Source organism: Carex rostrata, chromosome 3 (genome assembly GCF_964058835.1).
Source record: "Carex rostrata chromosome 3, lpCarRost1.2, whole genome shotgun sequence".
Taxonomy (NCBI): Eukaryota; Viridiplantae; Streptophyta; class Magnoliopsida; order Poales; family Cyperaceae; genus Carex; species Carex rostrata.
Window position 1 is genome coordinate 10173387 of NC_135920.1, and position 9572 is coordinate 10182958.

The following is a 9572-nucleotide window of genomic DNA, read 5'->3' on the forward strand; positions in this document are numbered from 1 at the left end:
TAACTTAAAAAGATTCTTTTTTTGAGTTAATGCAGAGGATACGAATTCCTCATCTTCTCTCTCTTCTTGGGATAACAGCAGATTCCCATCCGATGCTGTCTTGCCTACGAACGTCAAGGATGCATGAAAACGTGGTGTCATGTGTACCGTTACTGTTGTCGGAGATGTAGAATCATATTTTTCCGTTTGAATTATCTGATTTAAAATGTATGCACAATATCAATTTGTTTGATATCAATGATTAGAATATTGTTCTCCTACGGGTAGTGTTTGGTAAACGGTCCGGGCAGTCCGGGCAAAATCCGGGCACGGGCACGGGTAGCCACGGTCACGGGCGTCACAGGCACACAGGTACAACAGGCCGGGCATCACGGGTTTTATTTTCAAAAATTCTGTCATGCCCGTTTAATATCCGTGCCCGTCACGGGTTCGGGGGCAGGACGGTCCGGGTACGGGGGGCTAGGCAGTCCGGTCCGGTCCGGGTCCGGATCTGGTTTTTTTTTTTCTGTTTTTTTCTGTTTTTTTTTTCTTTGAAAACCAATAAATTATAAATCCAAATTCATACCTATTAAAATTCATTTGACATGGTAATTATATTTGTTAAAAATAGGTTATAATCTATTTTTATAACCTATAAAAATTCGAATTTATTTGTTCACTCTCCATTTGAAATATAAATAATTATATTTGTTTTTGAACTCAATAATTTTTGTTATAATTAACACATTTTAATTGCTTATGTAATTATATCTTTCCTATAAAAATAAATAATACATATATACAAAACAAAATAAGAAAATCAAAAGATAAAAATTTCATTTGTTATGAATTAAAGTCATAAATACTCAATTTTGAAAGTAAAAAACTAATTGAGATAAATGAAGGAAAAATAACATTGAAGTAAAAGAAATTACAACTAGCAACTGATAGCTCGCGTTTGAAAGTAAAAATAATATAACGTCGAGATAATCCTAATCGGAATCAGAGTTCCACTGCTTCTTTCGTTTTCTTTTTTGCCTGCTTCGCTTAGACTTGTCTAAGGCGCAGGGTGGGCATATAAAATGCTTGAACCTTATATCCTCCCTTATGCGTGTCGGGTAGGCGCTAATGCAGGAAGGGTGGAAAGCTTGCAAACATTCCGCGCAACAGAACATCTCGCTCCTCTTCCCATATTGGTGACAGGGATTGCAAAAATCCACCAGTTCTTTGTTTGTACGTTGTTGGGACTTTTCATGAAGGTTCTCGGGGTTTTCTTCTTTCATAAGCTCCTCGAGATCTCTTGAGCGAAAGTAGGGGAGGGCTCGTGTACGAGATTCCGCTGAGGGCTCTGCAATCGGGCTGAGAGCTCGCGTACGAGATTCCGCTATGTTGGCACTCATTCTTAATAGAATAAATCTAACCTATTCAAAACAAATCAAATTACTTCACATATTCAAAAAAATAAATCTAACATCTTTATTTAACCTATTAAAAATAAATCCGAATTTCAAAAATAAAATCTAACCTATTCAAAACAAATCAAATTACTTCACATATTCAAAAATAAAAATCTAACCAATTTTTTTAACCTATGAAAAAATAAATCTAACCTATTCAAAACAAATATAATTACTTCACATATTCAAAAAAAAAAAAAACTAACCTATTTTTTTAATCTATTAAAAATAAATCCGAATTTCAAAAATAAAATATAACCTATTCAAAACAAATCTAATTACTTCACATATTCAAAAAAAAATCTAACATCTTTTATTAACCTATTAAAAAATAAATCCAACATTTTGAAAACTAACCTATTCAAAACAAATATAATTACTTCACATATTCAAAAAAAAAAAATCTAACATCTTTATTTAACCTATTAAAAATAAATCCGAATTTCAAAAATAAAATCTAATATATTCAAAACAAATCTAATTACTTCACATCTAACAAATCTAACATAAAATAAATCTAACAAATCTAATTACTTAACAAATTTAATAAATCTAACATTCAATAAATATAACAAATCTAATTACTTAACATTCAATAAATCTAACATTCAATTTAAATTCTAAATTTCTCTACAAAAATAAATCTAACATCAAATTTAATTTTTAAATTACTCTACAAAAATAAATCTAACATTCAATATTTCAATCTAACAAAATTTAATCTAGCAAAATTTAATCTAACAAAATGTAATCTACCAAAATTTAATCTAACAAAATTTAATGTAACATGAAATAAATGTTACATTTTTAATATCGCGGGAAAATCTTCGAGAATACCTTCGTAATTCCGTTTTCGTTTGCGTAGTTTTAAATTAACAACTATATTTTTTTAACAATAAAATTAAAATTGGAGAATAATAAAAATATTGAGATTGAGAGAATGAGAGATGAAAATATTGAGAGAGATGTGAAAATTTGTAAAGAATTGGTGTATATTTATAGAATTTTGTTTGGAGGAATTGAAATTTGAATTTAAAAAAAAAATTAAAAAAAAATAAACGGGTAGGGGTCCGGGTAGGAGATGGGGCATGGGGGGAATTTGGGTTTAAAATTTGAATTTTAAACCAAAAAAAAAAAAAAAATTCTGCCACAGGCTCACGGGCAGGGCCAGGGGCACGGGCGTACGGGTTCACGGGCACGGACTCACTGGTATGGGTTCAAGGGTATGGGGGTCCGGGTTCTCACGGGTTTTTTTTCAAAAAAACCGGGTCCGGCCCGTTTAATACCCGTGTACTCGTGCATACCCGTGGCACGAGCACGGTCTGGTCCGGGCACGGGCGGACCGGTCCGGGTTGAGCCCCCACGAGTTTTTACCAAACACTACGTACGGGTTGTTTGAAATTCAGTGTTAGAATTGAGTTAGAAATGTTTTTATCCTTATTTAATAATAATATAAGGGAAAATTTCCAGTGTACCCATGGAAACTTCTAAAATAGCCAATTTCCCCATTAAAACTTCTTAATATCCTATATCCCATGAAAATTTATCATTCTTTCCTTTGTCCCCTTCTAGTCATTAAATTTGTTTTTTAGACAAATATACCCTTTCCTTTCTAATTGTTGGGGTTTCACGGTGCTATAACCAAAAACCCGTTTAGGCTTAAGTTGCGGAATGACCGTAGAACAAAAATTTCTACGGCCAACTTAAGCTCAGGATTAAACGGGGTATGTCAGGAAACTTTCCAATGCGGTCCACCTTCAGTATTCCTTTGGCATCAAAACCCAATTTAATCCTTTTACAGATCTACTCCATGATTGATTTCTAAAACTTTAATCTACTTACCAATTAAATAGATTAATATAGCATATTTATACCTTGTTTCCAAATCACAGTTGGAATGCAGACCGAGCGAGTAGAGCCTCACCAGGGAAGGAATCGACTCGGAGTATCACACGTGTGATACCTTTATCGGTTATCCACCAGGACTAACCGGAGAGCGGTTTGTTTCTTCTGCCAGAAATACCGTAAACCGCGGAATTCTGCAAAAACACTATTCACGGGGAAAAAGACAAAAACCCGTAAACACGAATTTTCGGTTGCTCAGTTTTATCAATATGCAAAACTGACATACCGCTAAATTCGGTAAAACACTATTCATCTATCCCGTAAATATACTCCACAACAACCCGCAAGATTATACGTCAAGTAAGTATAACTTTCTTTTCTCAACCGAAACACTATTTGGGAGAGAAACCGAGAAAGAGAGAAAATACCGATCCGTTTCGACACGAAACCGGTACGAATGAATTAGTTAATTTCTCTCTACCCCTCCACCCCTATTTATAGTGTTTAGGGTCGGTTGCAAAAGACCAAAATGCCCTCCAAGTTCGGCCTATTTACAAGGTATGCCATTGACACCTCATCCTTTTATATGTGAAATGACCAAAATACCCCTTCCACACCCTTCCACACTCTTCTCCATGTTTCTACACATGCAAGGTGGCATAGGTGTGAAATGACCATTTTGCCCTTGTGGATAGGATTGATGACATGTCATCTGGATAGGATCAATGACATGTCATGCGGATAAGGACGAATCTGAAAAGACCCGAATGCCCTCGGCCCGAACACAAATAATATTCGTATAATTATTCTGAACAATTATATATATATTTTTCTTGCGGTTTGTTGTTTCGATAATTTATACAACGTGTCCTGCACATTTATAAATTAACCGGTTAACTTTTATACAACGTGTCACACACGTTTATAAATTAACCAATGTTTTTGCTTGTTATTTTTACATAACATTTATAATTTAATTATAACACGTATAATTAATTATAACCATCTTACTATTGATCATAACCAATTTATAATCAATCACAATAAGATTCTCCGATTAACTCCTATATGGTGTGACCCAATAGGATCTGTGTTATGTTGGTAAATAGAGTTAAAACTGTTTTAACTTCTATAATCATGGGTGGCATCTGGCAACACATCATGACCATCCAATTACACAGATGATGCTGTACAGTACAATATCACGATCCAGTAAACAATTTACTTGTGTCTGTTCTTCTGTCTCATAGCTATCAGATTAGTTTCAAGGTAGATGTGTGCCATCCTTGCTAACTGAATCTTTTATTGATCTTGAGCAGATTATCAAATATAATTACTCTTGTAATTATACCGCTAGCAGATAATCTAACTCTATCAAGGGGCCCAGTGATGCTATAGCTCGTATAGAGATACGAGGGACAAATAGTATTCTTGGTAAACTATCACTTCCTCAGCTAAGCTATACATATGGAAAAGCTACCGTTATGACTGCTTTTTACGGACAGCGGTGGATAACAATCACACATACATATTTCTCAGTGGGAACGATAAATACCTCATACTATAGAACATGACACTGACTGAAAACATAAATGACACGAACACAATTCTATTTAATGTTTCATTCGGGGTCTGTCAAATACCATGTTCCTAGAACATGTATCTATGTGATTAAAATGACATCTCGTGTCAGGTGGTTTGTAAAACTTAACCATCTTTTAATCCACATACTAACCTTATCGCGATAATTAGTGTTCCTGCTAATTACCTTGGTCAGTGACTTTTAAAGAGTATATATCATCTATATTATGGAGTTTCACAATTTCAGTAATGAACTCGAAATGATCCATAAATTCAATAATACTCAAGGCAACAAAATGATATATAAATAAACATTCAATTCATGAACAAAGCTTTATAATAATTTATCGTATTATTGACTTCTAGATTATTACAAACTAACAATCTCCCACTTAAGCTAGGAGCCAATCATCGTAGGCCCTACTTATATACAAAATTCTATATTTTCTAAGATCTCGTAGATCCTGAGAAAATCACACAGCCAATCTTCTATGTGTTCCAAACTCATAGAAGCATTAAGCATCTCGTGCTTGGCTTGAGGAAGAGATTTTGTGAGTGGATCAGCTGTGTTGCTGACTGTGTCAACTCTACATATCTTTACATCACATTTATATTAATTATATCTTTTATAATTATTTATAAACATCTTATTATGTTTATGATCTCTAGTATTAGGTGATAACGTTGTAGACGAGAAACATATCCTTAGTTCTCCTCAAGAACTTAAGGATATTCTTTACAGCATTCCAGTGCTTTATGCCTGGATTAGCCTGATATCTACTCGTCATACTCAAAGCATACGAGACATCTGGGCGAGTGCACAACATGGCGCATATGATAGAGCCAATAGCCGAAGCGTATGGTACTCTACTCATAGTGCTTTGCTCATCAGTTATCGAAAGACACTGAGTCTTGCTAAGCTGTGTACCATGATTCATTGGCAGGAATCCTCTCTTAGAATCCTGCATGCTGAACCGATTCAACACTTTGTCAATGTACGTGCTTTGACTTAATCCTATAAGTCTCTTTGATCTACCTCGGTAGATCTTTATGCCTAGTATATAGACATCCTCGCCCAAGTCCTTCATCGAGAAAACTTTTCTTTAATGAAGACTTGGCTAATTGCAATAGAGGAATATTGTTTCCTATTTAAGAGTATGTCATATACATATAAGATTAAGAAAGGCGATGGCACTTCCACTAGTTTTTCTGTACACATAAGATTCTTCTTCGCATCTGACGAAGTCAAGCTTTTTGACTTCTTCGCCAAATCGAAGATTCCAACTCCGTGATGCATGCTTCAATCCATAAATGGATTCAAGAAGCTTGCATACCTTCCCAGCATTCTTTGGATCTTCAAAATCCGTAGGCTGTGTCATGTACACATCCTCTTCTTAAATTTTCATTTAAGAAGGCGGTTTTGACATCCATTTGCCATATTTCATCATCATGAAATGCGGCAATTGCTAGGAGTATCCGAATTGACTTAAACATAGTCACGGGTGAAAAAGTTTCATCAATTCCCAGAATTTGTTTGAAACCTTTTCGCTATTAGTCGGGCTTTGTAAATAGTCATATTGTCATCCATGTCTTTTTCCTTTTGAAAACCCACTTGTTAACTATGGGCTTCACCCCATCAAGTGGTACAACTAGATTCCAGACCGTGTTGTCATACATGGACTGTGTTTTGGATCTCATGGCCTCCAGCTATTTATCAGAGTCAGGCCTATCCATTGCTTCCGCATAGGTCAGAGGATCTTCAGTGTCAAAAACTGAGACCTCGTGCAGTCCCAAGTACCTCTCGGGTGCATGGGCTATTCTTGTTGACCTACGTAGCACTTGTTCTTCGGGCTGTCGAACTTAATCCGCAACAGTGTGCGGATTTAGTTCTTCTTCAACTTGCGTTGAAGCACTTGAGCTTGGGACTAGAACCTCTTCCACAGCTACTTGTGGATTTGGTTCTTCCAGATGCTCATCAGCCGAAGTATCAAGTGGTGGGTATATCTGATCTAGTTCAGATGTATTATTGTGTGATGTATCTTGAATTTCTTCAAGTATTACATTACTCCCACTACTTCCTTTTGCGAGAAACTCGTTCTCCAAAAGTATACCATGACGAGCGACAACTAATTTGTTCTCGGACTGGTAATAGAAGTAATATCCTTTTGTTTCCTTAGGATATTCTACGAAAAAGCACTTGTCAGATTTGGGATCAAGTTTGTCAGACGTCTAGCGTTTGACAAATACTTCGCAACCCCATTTTTAAGATAAGACATATTTGGGATTTCCCAAACCATAACTCGTATGGAGTCTTTTCAACTGACTTGGATGGAACCATATTTATCGTTAGTGCGGCAGTATCTAGTGCGTGTCCCCAAAATGATTTTGGAAGGGTGGCTTCACTCATCATGGAACGAATCATGTCCAACATGGTTTGTTTCATTTTCTTGGCAACACCGTAACATTGTGGTGTTCCTAGAGGTGTGAGTTGTGAGACTATCTCACATTCCTTTAAGTACATTTTGAAAACCATAACTCAAGTATTTGCCTCCACGGTCTTACCGTAATGCCTTAATACTTTTATTCAGTTGATTTTCTACTTTAGTCTTAAATTCATTGAACTCGTCAAAGGATTCAGACTTATGTCTCATGTAAGTCAATACTTTCATGAAACGTTTTGAGTCTTTTGTTATTGATGTTAAACACGTGGTTTTCCATTTCTAGCATATAAAGACCATTTAACAAGTAAGATGATCCATAATATGTCTCATTTTTATAAATAGAACATCTATTGTCCTTTATAACAAATGAGAAACCATTCATCTCTAAACACGAGATTGATATGATATTTCTAGAAATGGTAGGAACAAAATAGACATTTTCTAGTTCCAGAATAAACCCGCTAGGCAAGTACAATTATATCCTACCGACTGTAACGGCTGCAACTTGTGCTCCGTTTCCAACTCGGAGTTGTACTTCCTTATTGCGTAACTTTCTTTTAGTGCGTGCATATTCGTGCAAATATGAGCACATGATCCGGTATCCAGTACCCAATCATTAAGAGATGTCGCAACATTAATTTCAATAACATAAATACTTGAGACTGAGACTTTTGAGACATTCTCAAACTTCATATCTCTAAGATACTCCGGGCAGTTTCTCTTCCAGTGACCTTTGCTATTGCTAAAATAGCAGTCAGAGTTAGCAGAAACATTTATCTTGGGAGAGTTCGTTCCTGGAACCAACTTTCCTTTGCCTTTGTACTTAATAGCCATTTTTCCCTTTTGCTTTCTCGATCTTCCTGTCACCTTCTTGGATCATGAGGATATGAGAGCTATTCTCGATGTCTTTATCAGTGATCCTCAGCATCCCTTGGGGCTCCTGCAAGCTCTTATCCAACTCTTGCTTATGGGAGTTCACAATGAACTCCGAATAGCTGAGAGGAAATGAGTTCAGGATAACTTCCGTGGCCAACTCGTGGCTCAACGGACAGTTAAGCTTTTACAGTTTCTCATCATCGCTTGTCATACGAAGCGTGTGAGTACTGACAAAGCTGCTCTCTACTATTTCAGCAGGGACCAGTGTATTTAGGATATATTCCTTTTTCTCACGTATGTCTACCTTTCGAATAGAGAGCGTAAAGAGAAAGACGTTTCTTTAGCCATATTTCTACAACGTTTAAAGTAAAGATTTTAGCTTTGTTCACGTAATGTTTTATTCCAATAATAAAACTCCCACTGCAAATTTGTTCTATTCCCGTTTGCAGTAGGACCAAGATCCATATTTTCACTAATAACCAAGGCAGTGTATGCATATCATGGCTATCAGTTATCTTAGGTAAGCAAACTTGCTAATCACATCTCTTTGTGATTCTTAGTTTCGTTAAAACATCACGTGTATTTAACAAAGACTTTGCCCCGAGCCCAAAACTGTTTTGGAAATCATCGGTAAGTAACCTCACTCTATTTGGTTTGATATGTCGGACATAACCCTCGACCACCAAAGGTAAAATGCGATGTCTACTGAGTAGTTTACCCATCAACCAATGAACAATGGTTTGAGGAGGATAGAGTGGGAAGGGCATACTACTTAATATTTAATGGGTTGGTGTTTATGCTTAACATTGCCAGCAATCTCCAAAGGGATATGTGAGAAAGAACGACTAATGTGATTCTATTCGTATTTTTATAGCGACCTCTTTCATATGCTTCATTAAGCAGTCGTGGAAAGGAAGTCTAAAATATCGAATGTGATCCCCATTACTTTCTTTTCTCAGCATATGTAAGAATGACTAAATGTGATTCTATTCGTATCTTTATAACGACCTCTTTCATATGCTTCATTAAGCAGTCGTGGAAAGGAAGTCTTGAATACGAAATGTGATCTCCATTAGTTTTTGTTCTTACCAGTACCTCTTTGATACGCTTAGCTTTGTTAAGCAGTAAGTTCTTGTAACTAACTTTAGCTACCGTCTATTTTGTAGAGGTAGTTTATATGGTTTCTTATAAAAACGGTAAATCTAATCTATACGTTTTTATATGATAGCAGTAAATCTGATTTACCTATATATGTGACCGAGTCACGTATATTTCTTTCAGTTCGTAATGTTGACCTTGGTCAGCGTTACGGACACGTGAAAGTTGCTTGTCAGAAAAATACCGATTGTGATTCAATTTCTATCTTCCTGAGAGACCTCTTTCATATGCTTCA